A 23,638-nucleotide genomic window follows, 5' to 3' on the forward strand; every position below is an offset into this window, starting at 1 on the left:
CTTTGTCTGAAACCTGAGTAATGAAAATGCTCCATTTACAGCCAGAGCAATATGTAATCCCTAGGAATAGGACAATCAACTATAGCAGCAAGTCTGATTTTTCATTTTCCTGTTTGCTATTGCTTCTTAATTACATTATTTTTGTTTACACTCTGTTATCAGATTTATAAAACATTCCTAAGTGTAAAGATGAAAAAAATATGGACTATTATTTTAGCTATTTGACACTGCCATAAATAATTTGGTGATTTAACATGAGAAATTCAAAAGTGCAAAAGAAACTATGTTACATGTATATACGTACATCTTTCCTTTGGTTACTTAAAAATAAGGTAGAGAATATGCTACCTTCAAATTTTAGTACTTAATTTTCTGCATTCTAATTCATTTGTAATACATTTTAGTATTTTACTTCTTATTCATGTACTCAGAGTGGTGAGTTTCTTTTGAAAACTGCATCCATGTGAAAACAACTTTCAAATATATTGCAAAGACTAGGTGTTTCTTTGATGGTTATTTTTAACATTCTTTTTGTTCACATTCTCATTATACTGCCTCTGTATATTCAAAGATATATTCAAACTTATAACAGTAATTTGTAAGAATGAGTTTATACTATGTTGACCTCTATTTTAAAAGTGAATATTTCTGTCACTGCAATAAAATTTCTTCAGACACTATAATATAAAAGTATGACAAACTTTAATGAGTAGAGGGGAAATAGTATTCTCTTCTGCAATGTTCTGATAAGAATTTGTTTCTATAACAGATTTTGCCCTTCTGTAATTGGAAAATTCTAATCCTCACAAATTAAAGACCAAATGTAATAATGTATTACTCTCATTATATATCTTGGAGACAAATAAGAAATTTGACATTACTTATGTGTATCACTGGCATTTTACAAATCAGCTGTTCTTTGGACTACTGAAATTTAAATTACTTCATTTAGTATTATGCTATTTATTTTAGAATAAGATTATCAAAAATTATAAGCCTTTTAAATATTGTGATATGTGCTTTAATATCTATAATTATATAACCCCAAACTATAGATGTCTCTCGGAGAAGGCAATGGCAACCCACTCCAGTACTTTTGCCTGGAAAATCCCATGGACGAAGGAGCCTGGTAGGCTGCAGTCCATGGGGTCGCTAAGAGTGGGGCACGACTGAGCAACTTTACTTTCACTTTTCACTTTAATGCATTGGAGAAGGAAATGGCAACCCACTCCAGTGTTCTTGCCTGGAGAATCCCAGGGACGGGGGAGCCTGATGGGCTGCCGCCTATGGGGTCGCACAGAGTCGGACACGATTGAAGCGACTTAGCAGCAGTAGCAGCAGCATAGATGTCTCTGATAATACATTTTTAAACCCTATTAATTTATTTTATGACAATTTACATTACATCACATTTATATTGTATTACATAACAGAATCATATTCATAATTGCATAGATGTATTTATGTTTTTAACCATGGTATAAATTTGAGATATTATTGGCCAGACTCTGACAGAAACTTAAAAATCCTCAGAAGATAACACACATGTAGCATATACTCCAGAGAAAGCAATGGCACCCCACTCCAGCACTCTTGCTTGGAAAACCCCATGGAGGGAGGAGCGCGAAGTATGGGACACGACTGAGCGTCTTCACTTTCACTTTTCACTTTCAGGCACTGGAGAAGGAAATGACAACCCACTCCAGTGTTCTTGCATGGAGAATCCCAGGGACGGGGGAGCCTCATGGGCTGCCCTCTATGGGGTCGCACAGAGTTGGACACGACTGAAGCGGCTTAGGAGCGGCAGCATCAGCAGCCTATACTCACTAGGCTTTCATTGTCTCTGTGTCTGTGTATTTTTCTTTTGTTTAACTTATTTAAAACACCTCTTTTTGACTATGGACATCATATGCATCACTAAATTCAATACCAATTCAAAAACTGTAATGAAGATTCATATGAGGTCTTCATAATAGTAGATAGTGATAAAGTTCTGAGTGTGAGAGAAAACAAAAATGCTGTCAAAGATACTTTTAAATTTGTTGAATAGAGAGTAAAAGATGTTTTTTGAGCTGCACACTGTCAGTTTTCATCATTTCCTTTGGCAATTTTTAAACAGTAAAATAATAATGCTAATTTATTTTTAATTTAAAACTTTGTGTTTTTAATCTTCATTTGTGAAAAAGAGAAAATATCAACACAGAGCCTGCATACTTGCACAGTAACAATCAGACAAATGTGTGAATCATTTGTTCCTTTTTGGCAGGTCATCACTTTCACTCCAGTGCACACAGTCCCCTGTCAGCTCCCCAAATCTGAGGCTAAGAGTGAGGTACCATTTATTGTTTTGTTAGCCCTGCTGTTTTCTTCTAGTAGGAACTGATAAAAGGTTAAAATATTGGATACTTATTTAAATAAAACAATACCTGATAGAAAAAATCCAGTATTTAATTAAAATGGGTTTATTATACATTAAGCCATTTTCAATATAAATCAATATATGTTCACTTCCCCAAAATATGCCCCCCACCCCCCTCCTTTTCAGCTGCTTACGTCTTTCTTTGAAATCCTTAACTACTTTAGCTTTCGTGAGTGTAAAGAAAATAGAAAAACTATAATAATTCGTTTAATTTCCTAGCAAATATACATTTAAAGTGTTGGACATGACTTAGCAACTGAACAACAAAACATTTAATTATATATCGTATCCAAACTGACGTAATAAACAGTATTGCTTTATGTAAGTTCATTTCACAAAGCCAGTATATTCACTTTTCACATGCATCTTCAGAATTTGTTTCTTCCTTATCACTACAGCCAACTTGTCAGAATGTGTCCTTTTATCTTCCTATTTAAGCTGTTTGAAGTATAACAAAGTTCAAATATTTTGCTACTGCTGTCATATTTTTTTAAGTATATTTAACATTAAAATGCAAAATGGCAATTGGTTACAGTTAGTTACAATTTAGGCAAATGGTTAAATTGCTAATTTTTATTATACTTCAAATACACTGTTGTTCAAACTAGATTATGTTTGCTTTTTTTGCTGGAAAGTGTCATTGTTCAAACTGGGCGGTGAGGGGGACTAAAGCTGAAATCAATACCCTTGTACGGAATGATGTTTCATGAAGTAGTATTACTAAAATCAGGAAGAATCAATAATTCAGTGCTATGGAAACTCAGTGCTCACCAACATGTGATCTATATCACCACAGTGTAAGCTACAGAGCCGAACTGTATGTTTTGGCAAAGCTTATCATCTTAATAGTTTTAATGTGTTTATACTCAAAGACAACTTGATTCTAATTGTTTTCTGATTGGCACCCAGGTAAATATCCCTAGGACAACACAGATCAAGATAAATGTTCATGGATTGAACTTGCCTATGATTAGCTTCTGCACTGATTTCTCTGAAACCCTGAATATGCAAGGCTTTATTATGGGATTATTTTGAGGAATTAAAGTATAGAGATTATCATTAGTGAACTTGTACACATATAATTATATATTTTGAAATTTCAATCACTTTGAAAGATTAGTATTAAATAATATGGTCACATTAAGCCCTGCCAACTATTAAACAATTCTTTCTATGATCATACTATACATGTTAAAATGTCATATACTTATAACAACATATTGCTTTTGTTCTAAAATGCATAAATATACACTTGCATTTTTTTACAAGTTACTTTCTTAAAATTTATTTGTTTTTGGTAAATATATTCTATTCCTTTCAAGCTATCATTTCATGTTAGTAAATTTATTAAGGAGGTTAGAAGAGTTCCTATTGTTTTTAATACAGGTTGTTTTAAAATGATGTTATAGCAATGTTAACTACTATTCATTCAGTATAAGCAGAACTGCAGTATAAAAAGTTAATAAAAAAAATCTTGTCTTATTTATCTAGAGTTTTAACTCTGTATGTAGGAAATCAGAATCATATTGACCTCTAGCTCATCTAAATAAATGTTAATTGAGTATTTTAAAGAACATGGCTTACTTTTTAAATGAGGACTCTTAGTGAGAATTGAAATCTGAAAATGCTGTTTCAAAATATATCTTAAATTTAAAATATTCAATACAATCACTTCATATATTCATTGATTAGAAAACCATGATTAACACATTCATTAAAAAAATGAATTTTTTTCCCCAAATACCTCCTAAATGGAAGCCTACAGTCAAAGGCTCTCCACCTTTGAAATATTCTTATTTTTTAATGAAAAGAACTAACAATCTTAAACTTTTTACTATTTTGCACTAGTTTTATTATTTGTATCTTAAATTTGCATTATTGATGAACTATATGTTGAATGGCATAATTATCAGATTAATTACATAACCAAATAATGGGTTTTTATTTTAATAAAATATGCTATATATAGATTTCAGGATACTTAGTTTTGTTTTTAGAGACTGTGAATGATTAGAATTCCAAATGCTGTTTGGTTAATGTATAATGATATATCTCCAGGTTAGAAAACAAACTCCAAGTGATATAATTTACTCTGTAAAAATTTTAAAATCAGCCAAATACTGTTCCTATTAAAATGCATACAATGATCCCAAAAAGTCTTTAGATGTTTTTTCAATTCAGTTAGGACTTTTAATAATATCATAGAGATGAAGTTTGAAAGAATAGTTTTGTAAATATTACAGTTGAAATTTTATAATTTTAAAATGTTTTACATTTTAAGATGGGGAATGGCAACCCACGCCAGTATTCTTGCCTGGAGAATTCCATGAACAGAGGAACCTGATGGGCTACAGTCCATGGGGTGGCAAAGAGTCATAAGACTGAGTGACTTACACATCTACTTCTACATTTTAATGTAAATTTCAGGGAATTTTCTGGTGGTCCAGTGGCTAGGACTTAGTGCTTTCACTGCCATGGCCCAGGTTCAATCTCTGGTTGGGGAACTGAGACCCCACAAGCTGGATAGCGTGGCCCAAAATATTTTTAAAAAGTAAAGCAAATTTCTCGAGAATATTAAGTTTATTAATTTTGTAATCAGTTTTCAATTTGAATCAATATAATGTATGTTTGCTACTTTGGAGAAAAAAATAACAGTAATACAAATATATTAATAGATAATTCCTATAGGCTTTGCTTTAAATAACATACTTTGTTAAAATTATAAATCACCTTTATAAATAGAAGTTACATAAAAATACTATTAAATTTATATTTTAAAATATAAATTCAATATAAAATACAAAATTTTATAGATTGGTATAATTTTATAAGGATAAATTATAGGTTATAATTTTAACAAAGACTTGGTATTAAATATTTCACAAGACTTTAACATATTTAAGCAAATAACTATCAAAAATCATATAAAAGGCAATACAATAACAATAAAAATATCAAACATCCTAGAATTCATAAAGTATTCAATGAGGCATTTTAAATTAAATTAAACTTGTTAATAAACCATTATTATTAAATTAGATATTAAGCTATTGCTATTATTATTAGATGTTCAGTTCAGTCATTCAGTTGTGTCCAACTCTTTGCAACCCCATGAATTGCAGCACGCCAGGCCTCCCTGTCCATCACCAACTCCCGGAGGTCACTCAGACTCACATCCATCAAGTCAGTGATGCCATCCAGCCATCTCATCCTCTGTCATCCCCTTCTCCTCCTGCCCCCAATCCCTCCCAGCATCAGAGTTTTTTCCAGTGAGTCAACTCTTCGCATGAGGTGGCCAAAGTATTGGAGTTTCAGCCTTAGCATCATCCCTTCCAAAGAAATCCCAGGGCTGATCTCCTTCAGAATGGACTGGTTGGATCACCTTGCAGTCCAAGGGACTCTCAAGAGTCTTCTCCAATACCACAGTTCAAACGCATCAATTCTTCGGCGCTCAGCCTTCTTCACAGTCCAACTCTCACATCCATACATGACCACAGGAAAAACCATAGCCTTGACTAGACGGACCTTAGTCTGCAAAATGATGTCTCTGCTTTTGAATTACATGTTAAACTATTGCTAATCCTCTTAAAGGTCACTTTCATGGGCAACTAAATTTCTACAGTGCTGATGACATTCTATATATATAAGTATTACATATTGAGTGTTATATATTTTAGGATTCATTAAACAGTCATGTATCACCCTTAATCTTTAGCTGGTGCATACATAATAAAAACTTATAGGTCAAAGTCAATTACCAAAATATATAAAACAATAAAAAAGGTACATTAGATTTGTAGGAGTTCTGAGACTGTTAGAAAAATATAAAAATGGGAGCAACTAAAGTCACTGGGAATATTTTTGAAAGAGTCATAGGAGAGGTGATGTTTCATCTGGAGATTGAATGAGTAGAATTCTAAGAGAAAAGGAAACATTATTCATGAATAAAGAGAGTTCTAAATAGCATGACTGAAAAAATTAAAAAAGGAATGCTGCTCCATGAACATAACTGAAGCACAGGATCCACACGGTCAACAATACGTATGGAAGAATTAAAGCTAGTTATGCAAGAGACTAATACAAGTAAAGGCAGAGATTCCCTGAAGCATGGAATTTTACTTTAAGATTTCCATCATTCTCATGCTTGATGTACTATCCCTACTACTGGATGATTATTTTTATAACCTGAGTAAGATACACACTGACTTCCTTGATACTTTGAAGTTATGTTCTTAATATTTTTCTCTACCCCAATATACTCTGGCTTGGATCACAGTGAAAAAGTTACAGCATTTCTTTCTAAAGGCCAGCTGCACTATTTTCTGCTTTGGTGTTGTCTAGGATACTTATTCGGGGAAGGCAATGGCCCCCCACTCCAGTATTCTTGCCTGGAAAAACCCAATGGATGAAGGAGCCTGGTAGGCTGCAGTCCATGGGGTCGCTAAGAGTCAGACATGACTGAGCTACTTCACTTTCACTTTTCACTTTCATGCATTAGAGAAGGAAATGGCAACCCACTCCAGTGTTCTTGCCTGGAGAATCCCAGGGATGGAGGAGCCTGGTGGGCTGCCGTCTATGGGGTCGCACAGAGTTGGACATGACTGAAGCGACTTAGCAGCAGCAGCAGCAGCAGGATACTTATTAAAAATGCAAAGTGTAGTAGATTCAGATATCAGACTGTTTAGCAAACTGCTCATATGATTCCTATGTGCACTAAGTGTGAGTCACTGGATTGAACTTTGCAAGATGCATGAGAACACAATGATTTAAAGCCAGGCTTGTTCAGAAAACAGAGCTCGCTCCTTACTATATGGTAAGGGAGACAACAAACAAGCAACAATGATAACAAAAACAGAAAGAAAGTAATTCAGGTAAATATTTAATGAACAGCTAAATTATTATAGTAACTGTTCAAATTCTTCCTAAGGTTTTGAATCTTGGCAGTTCTATGAAGCAAGTATTAAACTAATTTATAAAGAAGCAAACCAAGTTGTAAATATTCTGTTAGAAAAAAGAGATATAAATCTATGATCATATAAGTCTATGATCATTCCTGCACAGTGATGGTAACTCTATATTCACATATTCAGACATTCTTCACCAATTTAGAAAATTTGTCTGTCATGCCCCCAAGAAAATCTCATTAAAAGTTTATGAACAAAAGAGTAGAAAACATATTGAACATTCCCTCTGGTAACTGTCCTTATTTTATATTATCTGGTAGCTTATATTTAAATATAGATCTCTGCTATTGAATTTAATGTATGCAGCTGCTCCTTACAAAAGAAATGGAAATATCTTTGCCATAAGAGTTCTGTGTTAGACACACACTTACAACATTTTCTTTTCTACAATTCAAAGTTATCATAGTATCTCTAGTCATATCTGTGTTCAAGATAATAAACATTTATATTTGTCCATTTACTCATTATATCTCAATAACTGAAGGGGCATTTATAATAAAAAATTAACAAAGTATTCTTTTAAAAAATTATAATAGTATTTAATGTGTTACTTTAAAATATGTAGTGCATTTTCTTCCAAAAGAAAATATTTGACATAATTTTAAACTGTTTTTTGTCACTATAATAAATATAATAAAAAGATATGTTTTCAGCTGAAATAGTAACTTAGTTCCAAGTATGTGCCAGGCACTACAGTATGTTCATTTTCTCATATTATACAAAATTAAGTTTATCTAGAAATCTTATAATTTAGTCTTTATAATTATCTTCACTCAAAATGAGGAAACTAAAATTAAGCCTAGTTAAGTGACTAATCTTTGGCTAAGGCAGAATACAGACAGGATTCATTCTTGCTGTCTTCCAGTTTTTCTCTGATTGTCCTATTTTTGCCCTTTCCAAATGTTGGCTTTGTTATTAGTTTTGTGTCAAGATGGCAAGATATATGTAAGACATCCAACACAATGTATATAAATTGTAAAAAGTGTGCATTTACTCGTGAAGATATTTTACCCAGATTACTCCCAGCTGATATTGCCTCATGTCTGCTTAGAAGACTCAGACTACAAGCATATCTCCAAATCATTCACTAGTATAGGGTTGTAAGCACATAATTCACTTAGAATAATCAAATGTTCAAGCTGGTTTTAAGAAAAGGCAGAGGAACCAGAGATCAAATTGCCAACTCCACAGGATCATCAAAAAAGTAAGAGAGTCCCAGAAAAATATTTATTTCTGCTTTATTGACTATGCCAAAGCCTTTGATTGTGTGGATCACAATAAACTATGGCAAACTCTTCAAGAGATGGGAACACCAGACCACCTGACATGCCTCTTAAGAAATCTGTAAGCAGGTCAGAAAGCAATGGTTAGAACTGGACATGGAACAGACTGGTTCCTAATAGGAAAAGGAGTATGTCAAGGCTGTATATTGTCACCCTGCTTGTTTAACTTATATGCAGAGTACATCATGAGAAATGCTGGGCTGGATGAAGCACAAGCTGAAATCAAGATTGCCAGGAGAAATATCAATAACCTCAGATATGCAGATAACACCACCCTTGTAGCAGAAAGTGAAAAACTAAAGAGCCTCTTGATGAAAGTGAAAGAGGAGAGTGAAAAAGTTGGCTTAAAGCTCAACATTCAGAAAACTAAGATCATGGCATCTGCTCCCAGTACTTCAAGGCAAATGGTTGAGGAAACAGTGGAAACAGTGGCAGACTTTATTTTGGGGCTCCAAAATCACTGCACATGGTGACTATAGCCATGAAATTGATGTTACTCCTTGGAAGAAAATTTATGAACAACCTAGACAACATATTAAAAAGCAGAGACGTTACTTTGCCAACAAAGGTCCATCTAGTCAAGGGTATGGTTTTTCTAATAGTCATAGATGGATGTGAGAGTTGGACTATAAAGAAAGCTGATCACTGAAGAATTGATGCTTTTGAACTATGGTGCTGGAGAAGACTCTTGAGAGTCCCTTGGACTGCAAGGAGATCCAACCAGTCCATCCTAAAGGAAATTAGTCCTGAATATTCATTGGAAGGACTGATGTTGAAGCTGAAACTCCAATACTTTGGCCACCTGATGTGAAGAGCTAACTCATTTGAAAAGAGCCCGATGGTGGGAAAAATTGAAGGTGGGAGGAGAAACGGACGACAGAGGATGAGATGGCTGGATGGCATCACCAAGTCAATGATTATGAGTTTGACTAAACTTTTGAAGTCAGTGATGGACAGGGAGTCCTGGCGTACTGCAGTCCACACGGTTGCAAAGAGTCAGACATGACTGAGCGACTGAACTGAACAGAACTGAATCAGAATTCGTAACTGGAGCTGGGAGTAGGGTCAGCATACCTTGAGTCACCTAAACGATACTGGGATTCTGTCAGAAGAAGGAACCAGGGGATTTATACTTTATGGGGAAACAGTGGAAACAGTGTCAGATTTTATTTTGGGGGGCTCCAAAATCACTGCAGATGGTGACTGCAGCCATGAAATTAAAAGACAGTTACTCCTTGGAAGAAAAGTTATGACCAACCTAGATAGCATATTCAAAAGCAGAGACATTACTTTGCCAACAAATGTCTGTCTAGTCAAGGCCATGGTTTTTCCAGTGGTCATGTATGGATGTGAGAGTTGGACTGTGATGATAGCTGAGTGCCAAAGAATTGATGCTTTTGAACTGTGGTGTTGGAGAAGACTCTTGAGAGTCCCTTGGACTACAAGGAGATCCAACCAGTCCATCCTAAAGGAGATCAGTCCTGGGTGTTCACTGCAAGGACTGTTGCTAAAGCTGAAACTCCAATACTTTGGCCACCTCATGTGAAGTGTTGACTCATTGGAAAAGACCATGATGCTGGGAGGGATTGGGGGCAGGAGGAGAAGGGGACAACAGAGGATGAGATGGCTGGATGGCATTACCAACTTGATGGACGTGAGTCTGAGTGAACTCCGGGAGTTGGTGATGGACAGGGAGGCCTGGCGTGCTGTGATTCATGGGGTCGCAAGACTCAGACACGATTGAGTGACTGAACTGAACTGAAACTACTAATAGTGTCTGCTACATTTGTCTTCTGGAGGAAGAAAATACTGAGAGAGATTGAGATACATATTCTGAAAAAAAATGTACAAATATTTGGCTGTTTGCTGTGTGTGTACATTTGTTGAAAACAATATGCAGACAAAATATTCAAAATAATAGAAATCATATATTAGAAATTAAATAGATTTCCAGGATAATACAAATAACATACTACTTATTGAAACTTATTGAAAACAAACATAAATGAGAACATAAATTATATACACATACTTGGGCACATATTTTAACTTTTTATGATAAAAAAGAATATTTTTATTATATTGGGGCATTTACTATTCTTAGTAGTGTTTACTTGGGCAATGAAGTCATCTTGTACCCTTTGTGTAACTTTGGTAAACTTGGTTGGGAAAAGAAGGATAAGTTAAAATGAGAAATAGAACTCTGTGTGTTTTCCTGGAGTGGTTAGCCCTTCCCCTCTCCAGGATATCTTTCCAACCCGGGGATCAAATCCAGGTCTCCCATATTTCAGGCATACTCTTTATTGGCTAAGCCACAAGGGAAGCTCAAGTATACTCGAGCGGGTAGCCTATCCCTCCTCCAGCAGATCTTCCCGACCACGGAATCAAATCAGAGTCTCCCTCACTGCAGGCAGATTCTTTACCAACTGAGCTATCAGGAAGCCTTGTTAACAGCAGAGTGCAATTAATGCCAAATAGAAACATATCTATTGATGTTTTTATCAGACAAACTTAAGTGATAAAAGTTCACAGGGAGGGCAGATGAATTAGTCAATTTAAGCGATGGAATGTGATGGTAACCCATACATCTTCAAATCACAGTGTTATTAGACAAGAAAGGTTTATTTCTTATTCACACAAAATCTGTTGTAGGTCAGACCAGTTACTCAAATATGGTGACTTAGATCTCTACATTCTACCCTTCTTATGTTTCCATCATCTCAACAATTGGAACACAGAGGTGGAGATGAGAGATGAAATGGCTGTTAATTGTTTCAGCTGGACACATATCACCTCAATTCAACCTAACTGCAAAAAAATAGGTGTGCCATAAAAGAGAATATGTGGATAATCAATGTGATCTTAACAAACTCTGCAATAGAAATTTTGACTGGGTAAGTTGTCAGTAGGTTTAAGGGGTTAAAAGAGAGAGACAGGAGGTAAAAGGTTAGTGCAAGGTTTTATAATTATGCCCTGATATATGTGTTTCATCTTTTGAGTGATTATTCGTCTATGCTTGGCTACATGACTTATTTTGACCAATGGAATGACATCAGAAGAGAATTTTCCGACAGAGGCCTCAAGATTTGGTATTTCTTATAATCTCTTTTACTTGCCATGATGATTTAGTATCTTCCAGATGGCTGGCTTAATCAATAATCCAAGGAACAAACAAGGTCAATTAAGGATGCCTTCGGCTGTCTTTTTGTGGTTTCAGGTTTTTACAATTGTCTCCTTGGGCTTTCTTTTTGTGGTTTCAGGTTTTCACAATTGTCTCAGCAACCTCACAGACACACATCTTCCATTGTTCAAGTGAGTGCTCACTCACATGAAATCCCAGGAGTGATACCTTAGGGTTACTAGTGAAAGTAGCTCAGTCATGTCCAACCCTGCGACCACATGGATTGTAGTCTGTCAGGCTCTTCTGTCCCTGGAATTCTGCAGGCCAGAATACTGGAGTGGGTAGTAGTTCCCTTCTCCAGTGGATCTTCCCAACCCAGGGATCCAACCCAGGTCTCCGGCAATGCAGGTGGATTCTTTACCATCTGAGCCACCAGGGAAGGGGTACTAGGCCTACATGCAAACTTCTGAGGTAAGCTGAAGTGAGTGAGCTATTATAGACTTCATTTTGTCCCAGCTTCCACTGAAGCTAAAGCTCAGAGATTACCAGTATATTCTGGGCAATGCTTGTGCTAGAGTGCATTTGATTCATCTACAGGCTCACTTCATGAGGGCATGCTGGTCTCTTCACATCTCTGAGGTTCAGTTTCCATAGCTATCATATTGGGAAAATAATAATATCCTATTCACAGATTATTTTGTTGTTAGACAGTGAATTATGATATTTAAATTGAGATGCTTCAGCAAAGTTAATAAGTTAATTGTTTTTGACATAAAACTAATTACATATATTGTCAATAAAAACAATTATTTGATGAATTTAATCTCTAAACTATAGGTTGATTGGAAACATCACATATTTTTAAGTGAACATCTTAGAAATATCTTTATAACACAAGGATTGCAAAGGTGACCAGGATTTCTATTACTCAGTGTTACCTTCCCTAAAATATATGTACTTTCAAAAATAATTCTTCTTTACCATTCTGTTTTTCCTTTTCAATATAAGACTTTTTAAACCTTCAAAGCAGCAAGGTTGGAAGAGGCAAAAATGTTTAAACATTGTTGGTAAGGAGTCTGGGTGTGTGCATGCATTCAGGCACATAAGAGCTTGATATTTTACTGTGCTGGCAATTTTAGATACATATTTCTCCATTTATCAACTGAAAGATAGAAATGTGACTTGGTCAGGTTTAAACATCCCTTCAAAGAATATAGTATTAGTGACTTGCAGTAAAGAAAGAAAAACTAATCCAATGCCAGTTGTGCCTTCCAAGCTCATTTATACATAGAAAGAAGATTAAAGTACTGTTTTAGATTTACGGTAAAGGAATCACAAGATATATTTTCACAAGGGCAACTAAAGCAGTTGAAGTTTATAGTATAATAAAATAACAGAAATTACTGAGTGTTTGGGGGGCAACAAATGGCAGTGATCTCACTGTGTTACCACAGAGGTTTGAAATGTTAAGGGAATCTTGGTGCATAGGCTATTATTGATAATGGCAAAATACTCAGTGGAAACATGAAAGAACAAAAATGATGCTCTGAGGACCAACAATGACTCAGAAGACTCTCTAAATAGTAGGCCCATGGTAGTCATTTGCTTTGAATTACGTTTCTTACACTAATCAGAAAAAAAAAATCATGTATTTGAAAATCTAATCAGAAATACAATTGTTAGAAATTTAAAAAAAATCACTAGTAAGCAAACTTCATAGGGATTTCTGTTGTTTAAAAGCCATTTGTTTTAAATTTTAATGAAAAAATAAGATAATTCTGTACAAGATTTTTCATAACAGAAATTGAATTTTAAATACAATTAGTGGTGTTTTAACAAAATGAGACACTCTCAAAAGTCTATCTCTAATTCTACGTTTTTTTTTTTTCAAAAAAACTTTAAGTAGTTCTGTTGTTCAGTTACTCAGTCTGTCTGACTCTTTGTGACCCCCTGGACTGCAGCATGCCAGGCTTCCCTGTTTTTCACCATCTCCTAAACTTGCTCATGCTTATGTCCATTGAGTCCATGATGCTAACCAATCATCTCATCCTCTGTCATCCCCTTCTCCTCCTGCTCCCAATCTTTCCTAGCATCACAATCTTTTTCAGTGCGTCGACTCTTCACATCAGATGGCCAAAGCATTGGAGCTTCAGCTTCAGTATCAGCCCTTCCAATGAATATTCAGGACTGACTTTCTTTAGGATGGAGTGGTTTGATTGATCTCCTTGCAGTCCAAGGGACTCTCAAGAGTCTTCTCCAGAACCATAGTTCAAAAGTATCAATTCTTCAGTGCTTAGCCTTCTTTATGGTCCAACTCTCACATCCATACATGACTACTGGTAAAACCATAGCTTTGACTGTATGGACCTTTGTTGGAAAAGTGATGTTTCTGCTTTTTGCAAGCAAACATTAAGAGAATTCAGCACCACCAAACCAGCTTTACATCAAATGCTAAAGGAACTTCTCTAGGAAGAAAATATAAGGGAAGGAAAAAGACCTACAGAAAATAAACCCTAAACAATTAAGAAAACAGTAATAGGATCAAATGCACCAACCAAAAAACATCCTGGCTGGGCAGATGAAAACATCTGCAGGTATGCATTTCCACTTCCTTACCACATCACCCTGCCTGACCCCTCAAATTGTATGTAATTATTTTATATTGTTAAGCTTATCATGTTCCCATTATGGCATGCAATTGTAATTATCTTTTATTTTTTATCTGGCTATTGATTGTGAAAACTGAAAAATATCATTTACTATTGTGATTAACTATTACTCACTTAGTACTATTGTATCATGATTGATCAGCAGAAAAACAATAGAAACCTAGATCACCAAAACTATGATTAATAGAAAAACTTGTAATCTCTTTTTAAAATCCAGATACATATCAGAATTATCTTGAATTTTTTTGAAAAAAAAACAAAAACAAAAACAAATACCCAGGTACTGCTCTTTTTTCTCCTGTCCAGAACTCCAGATATATTTCTAATGAACAACTATGTTTAAAAACAACTGGACTATATGATGATCCTTTACTTTTATCTAGTTTGTTTCACTTTTTCTATTTCACATTCAATGCTTCCATTACATTTAGTTTATGGTTTCCAATTTATCCATCTCTCTCTCTTTTTTTTTTTTTTTTGTTCTTTCTCAAGCCTTTATCAAGCATAGGAGAAAAGCTTTCCTACACACACACACACACACACACACACACATATATATATATATATGTATATATATATATATATATATATATATATATATATATACATAATATGTATGGTATATTTTGGAAAACAGGAATTTTTGCCTAACTAAAAAAAAATTACCACATTTTGATTCTATGTGTTTGACTTAGTATTAACAGAAAGCTAGATTTCTGATTTAAAAAAGCAGATATGAACAAGCAACAAAGGTTTACTGTATAGCACAGGGAACTATAGCCAATCTCTATAATAACCTATAATGGAAAATAATTTCAAAATTAATACATGTGTATATGTATAACTGAATCACCTTACTGTGCACCTGAAACATTTTAAGTCAACTTTACTTCAATAAAATATATATATTAATAAAAAAATGTATAATGGGTGAAGGGACTTCCCTGGTGGTCCAGTGATTAAAACTCCACACTTTCAATGCAGAGGACCTGGTTCAATCCCTGGTTGTGGAGCTAAGACCCCACATGCCTCATGGACAAAAGAACAAACAAACAAACAAAAATTAAAAGAAAAAATAAAAGTGAAATAAAGACATTCTCAGACAAAATAAAATTGAGAGAATTGATAGCTAACAGAGAGACTCTAACTGAAATGATAAAGTTTCATATCTTCAGATAGAATGAAAATGATACCAGAAACTTGGAACATCAGGAAGCAACACAGAAATGATAAAAATCTGGGTAAATATAATGGCAATTTTTTCTCTTTTTGAGTTTTTTAAAAAAAATTCAAATAAATTTAAATTAAATATTTAAAATATTCAGAGCATCAAATAAAAAAACAACAAGGATTCACTGGATAGCACAGGGAACTATATTCAATATCTTGCAATAAACTATAATGGAAAAGAATCTGAAGAAAAGTGATGTCTCTGCTTTTTAATATGTTATCTAGGTGTGTCATAGCTTTTATTTCAAGGAACAAGCATCTTTTAATTTCATGACTGCAGTCACTGTCTACAGTGATTGAAATATATTCAAATTAATCTTTAAAAACAATCCTTCACCACATAGTTGTATAGAACTTCAGTGGAAACTTTATACATATACCAACCTGAGGGTAATGTGTATCTTGGACACACAGATTAGCATTGCAGAAATCTTACATTACTATAAAAAAAAGCCCTAAACTTTTCAGCTCATGTGAATCATTTTCTCTGTGTTTTGGGTTTAAGAGTGCATATCTGCTACTTAAATAATATAGATTCAAGTTCTAAGTAGCAATTGTGTTTCATAGAAAATAATTCTGGAGCCTTCAACTGAACTAGAACTATCATTGACTAAATCAAATGTTATATCCATTCAAAGTTTTTCAGTGTAGTTTAGGAAATAATGTTCACATAATTGAATGATTATTCAAATAAACAGACTGGACAACTCAGATTTTTTTTTTTTTTTGGCTCTACTGTGAGGATTGCAGGTTCATAGTTACCTGGCCAGGAACTAAACTCCCGCCCTGGCAGTGATAGAGCTGAGTCCTAACTGCTTGAACCACCAGGGAATCCCCAATAACTCAGATATTCGAAAAGTTCATAGAAGCTTTTTCAATTAAAAAAAAAAGGAAACAAAAATCATAGAGATAACTGTGGGTAAGGTTACCAAATAGTTTTTACAGATTAGATGTTTATAACTGCATCATCAGCAAACATTAACCATGTAAAGTGATGATGAATATCCAGAAGATATTCCTGTAATAAAATATAAAGTAGGGAAAAACTGTTGTTGTTCAATCATTAAGTCGTGTCTGACTCTTCGCAACCCTTTGGACTGCAGCACTCGAGGTTTCCCTGTCCTTCACCATCTCCCAGAGCTTGCTCAAATTCATGTCCACTGAGTCAGTGATACCATCCAACCATCTCATCTTCTGTCATCCCTTTTCTTCCTGATTTCAATCTTTCCCAGCATCAGGGTCTTTTCCAATGACTCAGCTCTTTGCATAAGGTGACCAAAGTATTGGAGCTTCAGCTTGAGCATCAGTCCTTTCAATGAATATTCAGGGTTGATTGCCTTAGGATTGATTGGTTTGATCTCCTTGTGGTCCAAGGGACTCTTAAGAGTCTTCTCCAACACCACAGTTCAAAAGCATCAATTCTTGGGCGCTCAGAGAAACAATAGTGTCAGGATATAGACAATTTAGTCACAGATATAATGTGCCTAAAGAAAATACAATTTTATAGCCAATCCTTTATTCTTCTTTCTCCTCAAAAAGAAAACTTTGAAACCTTTGTCTTTTAGAGACAGCTGGGAGTTAAGTGAAATATTAATATCACAATATTTTAACTCAAGAATCAGTTTTAACTATAGGTTATCTCTAATTCATTGTCCAGGCCTTTACCAACACAATCCTTATGTCTTAATGTTATGTTCTGTATTATAGTACAAGTCATCATTGTGTATAAACAGAATAAAACATGTTATTAAAGTAAAATAAAATTAAACATTCTATTAAAATAAAAGATTGTATTAAACTGTTACCAAAAGTAAAGGAATATTTGCACATTGAAATTTTTATTTAATTTTTAAATAATTATGTTTGTGAATTTTTTCTTTTTCTAATAGCACAATATTCACTGCATGCATTCTTCAGTTAAATAAAACAATGAGCTAATTAATATTTTTATGTTTATCCATTCACCCCTTGCAAAATGTCATTACTCATATAAAATCATTAAAATACACTGATGAGCTTTATTTTTGAGAAAATAATACCTATCATTAATAAAATAGAAGATTAGTTAAAATTTAAGAGTCATATAATCTAAAATAGTTGGAGAAATGGAAGGGTAGGAGTGTGAAAGAAATAGAAAGCAAAAGAAAGTGCAAAAATATAGATTTTTTACATGCTCACAAATTTTGCAGTAGCAAATCTTCAGCATAGCTGAATAGTACTGACAGAATATCCCATAAAGCCTGAATCAGGAATCACAGACATTAGTAGATGGAATGGGGATTTAGAGGGCAAGTGAGATGTTTTCAGTGCAAGTACCAATTTATCAGCTTCTAACAAGCTTGAATCTACAGGAAATACCAGGAAGGTTTGCAGATAGCAAAATGACAATGAAACAAGGGTAGAAAACTGAAAACTTATCTTCTGAATTTTGAATCAAGTTAATGGATAAAAGGGGAAAATTCCTGTATGATTTTAAACATTGGGTAAATTATACAGAATATAGTTGCATTTCACTAATGTATTTAAGTTTATAAAACAAATTTTTATTGAATGTCATATATAACTTCATGTATTAATAATTTTCTTTAATGCAATGAATTTCATCTCTAAAGTCACTCAATATATTACTGAATTTAATGTCAAATATTCCTATAAAATATTACTAAATCTATCTCAAAAGCCTATATAATTGGAAAATACATAGCAAACTTATGTGAAGGAAAATAGGGAAACATTTGAATAAAATACATAACTGACAATAATTATTAATTTAATCCATTTTAATATATTTTAACATGGACAAACAGGTTCCCAAGTCATGCTACAAATTAATGCCAAATATATGAGCCATGAAAATATTGCTTCATTGTTGACTTATTCATGTTAAATATTAATTGATTTGGACATGTTCCTGTAACTCATCAGTAAAGAATCTGCCTGCAATGCAGGAGATGCAGAAGTGGGTTCGATCCCTGGGTCAAAAAGATCCCTGCAGGAGAGCTTGGAAACCCACTCCAGTACTCTTGCCAGGAAAATCCCATGGACAGAGAAGCCTGGTGGGATACAGCCCATGAGGTCGCAAAAGCTGGACACAACTGAAGTGACTTAGCACATATGCATAATTCACAGATCAAATTTTGTCCATGCAATTACACTGACTTTTTTAAAAATTTGAACATACTTTCTCATTAGATACCACATGACAAGAATCCAGAACTATACAACTCTGGAAGTTGAGACATCATAAAATCTTTATTTTTTGATATTCTAATTTTACTTTGACCACGCCAACAACTACCACTAATGCTGCTGCTGTAACTACTATTACTAGGTACTACTACCTAGCTATTATTACCAAAACAGGAACAGAGTCAAAGATACAGAAAACAAACAGGTGTTTGCCAGAGCACAGCAGTGTAGGGGAACTAGTGAAATAGGTGGAAGAAAGTAAGAGGTATAATGTAATAGCTTTGTATACTGACAATAAATAACTAAACTTAATTGTGGTGATCGTTTTGTAAGGTACAAAAATATTGGATCAATCTTTTGCATCAGGAACTAACTTAGTCTTGTAGATGAATGATACATCAGAAAGCAGATAAGCAAACTCAGAGAAAAGTATATCAGATTTGGAGAAAGGGAAATAGAACAAGAAAATAAATGAAATTAAGTGAGTAATTAAGTTAATTTGACTGAAAAATAAAAGAATAGGAATAAAATTCTATTCAAAGTAACATACATACATTTAAGTTTGTGGTTCAAAGAACAACCCATTCCTATTATTACCACTACAAATACTACTAATGTAATATTCAAAGATGAAATATGTCACATTTATAGCATATATCAAATATTTTTAGGGCTGAGATATATTTTTCTTTCTTTATTTCTTAATGATAGAGGTCAAGTTTAGTGTTTTTTTTCTTTTCCACTGCACTCCACTGTGATTGGTAACTAGCAATCATTTAACACCAACATGTTTACAGAAAACAAAACTTCGGCTCAAACTTCAAGAAGAATGTTGATGTTTAGCTAAAACTTCCATCTTTGAAGTATTTTTGACATTAATTTTTAACTGTGGGATTATGTTCCTGGAATATGATGTGTGGATATCCTTTGAGGATTATGTTGAATATTCTTCCTAAAATAAAATATTTTAATAGGTAATGAAATAATAACAATCTGTAATCATTTTTAAAAAAGTGTTTCTTTGAACCGCACACTTAAATGTATGTATGTTATTTGAATAGAGTTTTATTCCTATTCTTTTATTTTTCAATCAAATTGACTTAATTACTTACTTAATTTCATTTATTTTCTTGTTCTATTTCCCTTTCTCCAAATCTGATATACTTTTCTCTGAGTTTGCTTATCTGCTTTCTGACATATCATTCATCTACAACACTAAGTTAGTTCCTGATGCAAAAGACTGATCCAATATTTTTATACCTTACAAAATGATCACCACAATTAAGTTTAGTTATTTATTGTCAGTATACAAAGCCATTACATTATACCTCTTACTTTCTTCCACCTATTTCACTAGTTCCCCTACACTGCTCTGCTCTGGCAAACACCTGTTTGTTCTCTGTATCTATGACTCTGTTCCTGTTTTGTTATGTTTCTCTTTGCTTTTCTTTTTAGATTCCACATACAGGTGAAATATATTTGTATTTCTCTGTCTGACTTATTTCTCTTGGGCTTCCCTGGTGGCTCAGAGGTTAAAGCGTCTGCCTCCAATGCGGGAGACCCGGGTTCGATCCCTGGGTCAGGAAGATCCCCTGGAGTAGGAAATGGCTGTCCACTCCAGTATTCTTGCCTGGAGAATCCCATGGACGGAGAAGCCTAGTGGGTTACAGTCCATGGGGTCGCAAAGAGTCGGACATGACTGAGCGACTTCACCTTATTTCTCTTAGCATAATACCCTCTAGGTCCATCCTCATGGTCATGAATGGCAAGATTTCATTCATTTTTATGGCTGAGTAATATTTTTATAGATATCAGATGTTCTTTATCCACTCATCTTTCAATGAGTACTGTTGTTTTTTTTCAGCCACTAGGTCATGTTTGATTTTTTGCCACCCCATGGACTGCAGCACATCAGGCTTCCCTATCCTTCACCATCTCCCAGGGTTTGTTCAAACTCATGTCCATTGAGTTGGTGATGCCATCAAACCATTTCATTGTTTATTGACCCCTTCTTCTCCTGCCCTCAATCTTTCCCAGCATCAGGGTCTGTTTCAATGAATCAGTTTTTCACATTAAGTGGCCAAAGTACTGGAGCTTCAGCTTCAGCATCAGTCCTTCCAATGAATATTCAGGGTTGATTTACTTTAGGATCGACTGGTTTGGTCTCCTTGCAGTCCAAGGGACTCTCAAGAGTCTTCTCCAGCACCACAATTCAAAAGCATCAATCTTTCTGTGCTCAGTATTGTTTATGGTCCAAATCTCACATCCATACATGACTACTGGTAAAACCATAGCTTTGACTATAAGGACCTTTGCTGGTAAAGTGATGTCTTTGCCTTTTAACATGCTGTCTTGGTTTGTCATAGCTTCCTTCCAAGGAGCAAGTGTCTTTGCAGCCCATTACAAATAAAGTCAGACATGACTGACCACATGGAGCATAAATATAGATTATTTTATTACCTTTTGTCCTTTAACCTTCCTACTAGGTTGATAAGTGCTTGAGCTACTGACTTTTGAATATTTGCTTTTACCAGTGAAATTTTTTCCTTTTGTAGTTTTCATATTCCTGTGATCATTTCTTTTCCATTTAGAGAAGACTCTTTAACATTTTTTTTTGTATGCTGATGTAATGGTCCCAAGCTCTTTTAGCTTTTGCTTGTCTCTAAAACTCTCTCCATCAAATCTGAATGATAGTTATCAGGCAGAGTATCCTTGGTTATAGGTTTTTCCCTTTCATCACCTTAAATATATCATGCCATTTCTTTCTGGTATGCAATATTTCTGCTATCAAGTCAACTGACATGTTTCTATGAGTTCCTTTGGATGTATCTTGTTGATTTTCGTTTTCTGTTTTTGAAATTTTCCCTTTATCTTTAATTTTTGCCACTTTAAATACAATGTGTCTTGGTGTGACGCTCTTTGGGTGTTTCTTATTTGGGACTCTCTGCTTCCCAAATCTGAATATCTATTTCCTGTCCCAATTTAGAAAAAAGTTTAGCTTTTATTGCTTCAATTCTCTATCCTAATTTTATTCAATTATCTGCTAGTAATATATGCACTATATAATAATACGCATGTAAGTGCAAAGAAGAGAAGCTAGAGGATATATTCCAACCTTCTTAGAGTAGCTGGCTTTGGGGAGGGACTGGGACTAGAAGGGTTGTGCAAAACATTGCTAGATTTTAAAATGCAGGTGTATTCATTTTTGTGTAATTTAAAAATAATTGGACAAAAATTATAGAGTCTTATTTTGAGACGCCTCTAATGTGATTGCTAGTATGACTGATATTGTCCCAGAGCTCTCTTAAATTGTCTTTATTTAAATTGCTTTTTTCTTTATTCCATTCAGCTTGAGTGATTTCCACTGCACTGTCTTCCATTTCATTGATCCATTATCCTGTGTCATCTAACCTTCTATTGACTCTAACATATTTTATATATATAAATTATATATATATATATATATATATATATATATATATATGCTATTGTATTTTTCAGCTTGGTTCTTTATAGTTTTTTCTTTATTTTTTTGTTAAGCTTCTCATTGTTTTTCTCCTGGGTTAATTAAGCAATTTTATGATAATTACCTTGAACCTATTGAGTAGATTATATATCTCTGTTATTCAGTCACTCAATTGTGTCTGACTCTTTGCGACCCCATGGACTGCAGGACACCAGGCTTTCCTGTCCTTCACCATCTTCCAGAGTTTTTTCAAACTCATGTCCATTGAGCCAGGGATGCCATCCAACCATTTTATCTTCTGTCATCCCCTTCTCCTTCTGCCTTCAGTCTTTCCCAGCATCAGGGGCTTTTTCAGTGAATCAACTGTTCGCATCAAGTGGCCAAAGTATTGGAGCTTCAGCTTCAGCATAGTTCTTCCAATGAATATTCAGGACTGATTTCCTTTAGGATTGATTGGTTTGATCTCCTTGTAGTCCAAGGGACTGCCAAGAATATTCTCCAATGCCATAGTTCAGAAGCATCTATTTTTTGGTGCTCAGCCTTCTTTATGTCTCAACTCTCACATCCATATATGACTATTGGAAAAACCATAGCTTTGACTATATGGATTTATCTCTACTCTGTATATCTTTATTCTGTTTAATTCTTCTTTTGAGGTTTTATCTTATTGTTTCTTTTAGAACATATTCCTTAGTCACTTCACTTTGTCTAATTCTTATACTAGGTAACTGGATTACATTCCTTGATCTTGGAGAAGTGGTCTTACGTAGAAAGATGTCCTCTGGGGTCCACTGGCACATTCCTCTTGTAACCAGAGTTATATGATCTAGGAGTGCCCCCTATGTTAGCTGAGAGTGACTTTCTGTTGGCTGGACTGGCCATAGTAGGCACTTTAGTAGGTGAGACTGATCCCTGTTTTGGATGGCTATCAAGGCCTGCCTCATGAGTCGACTGCTGGCTACTAGTATGCAGAGCCTGGTCCTGTTGCAGCTAGCTGTGGGCAGTCTTTATGCAGAGAAATCTTGCCTGAACAAGTTCTGGTTTTTGATTTTATGATTTTCTTTTTTGTGCATTTTGTGGACAAATATCATAAAATCAAAAACCAGAACTCGTTCAGGCAAAATTTCTCTGCATGAAATTAAAAGACGCTTACTCCTTGGGAGAAAAGTTATGACCAACCTAGATAGCATATTTAAAAGCAGAGACATTACTTTGCCAACAAAGGTCCCTTTAGTCAAGGCTACGGTTTTTCCAGTAGTCATGTATGGACGCAAGAGTTGGACTGTGAAGAAAGCTG

The sequence above is a fragment of the Budorcas taxicolor genome, chromosome 14, assembly GCF_023091745.1.
Source record: "Budorcas taxicolor isolate Tak-1 chromosome 14, Takin1.1, whole genome shotgun sequence".
NCBI lineage: Eukaryota > Metazoa > Chordata > Mammalia > Artiodactyla > Bovidae > Budorcas > Budorcas taxicolor.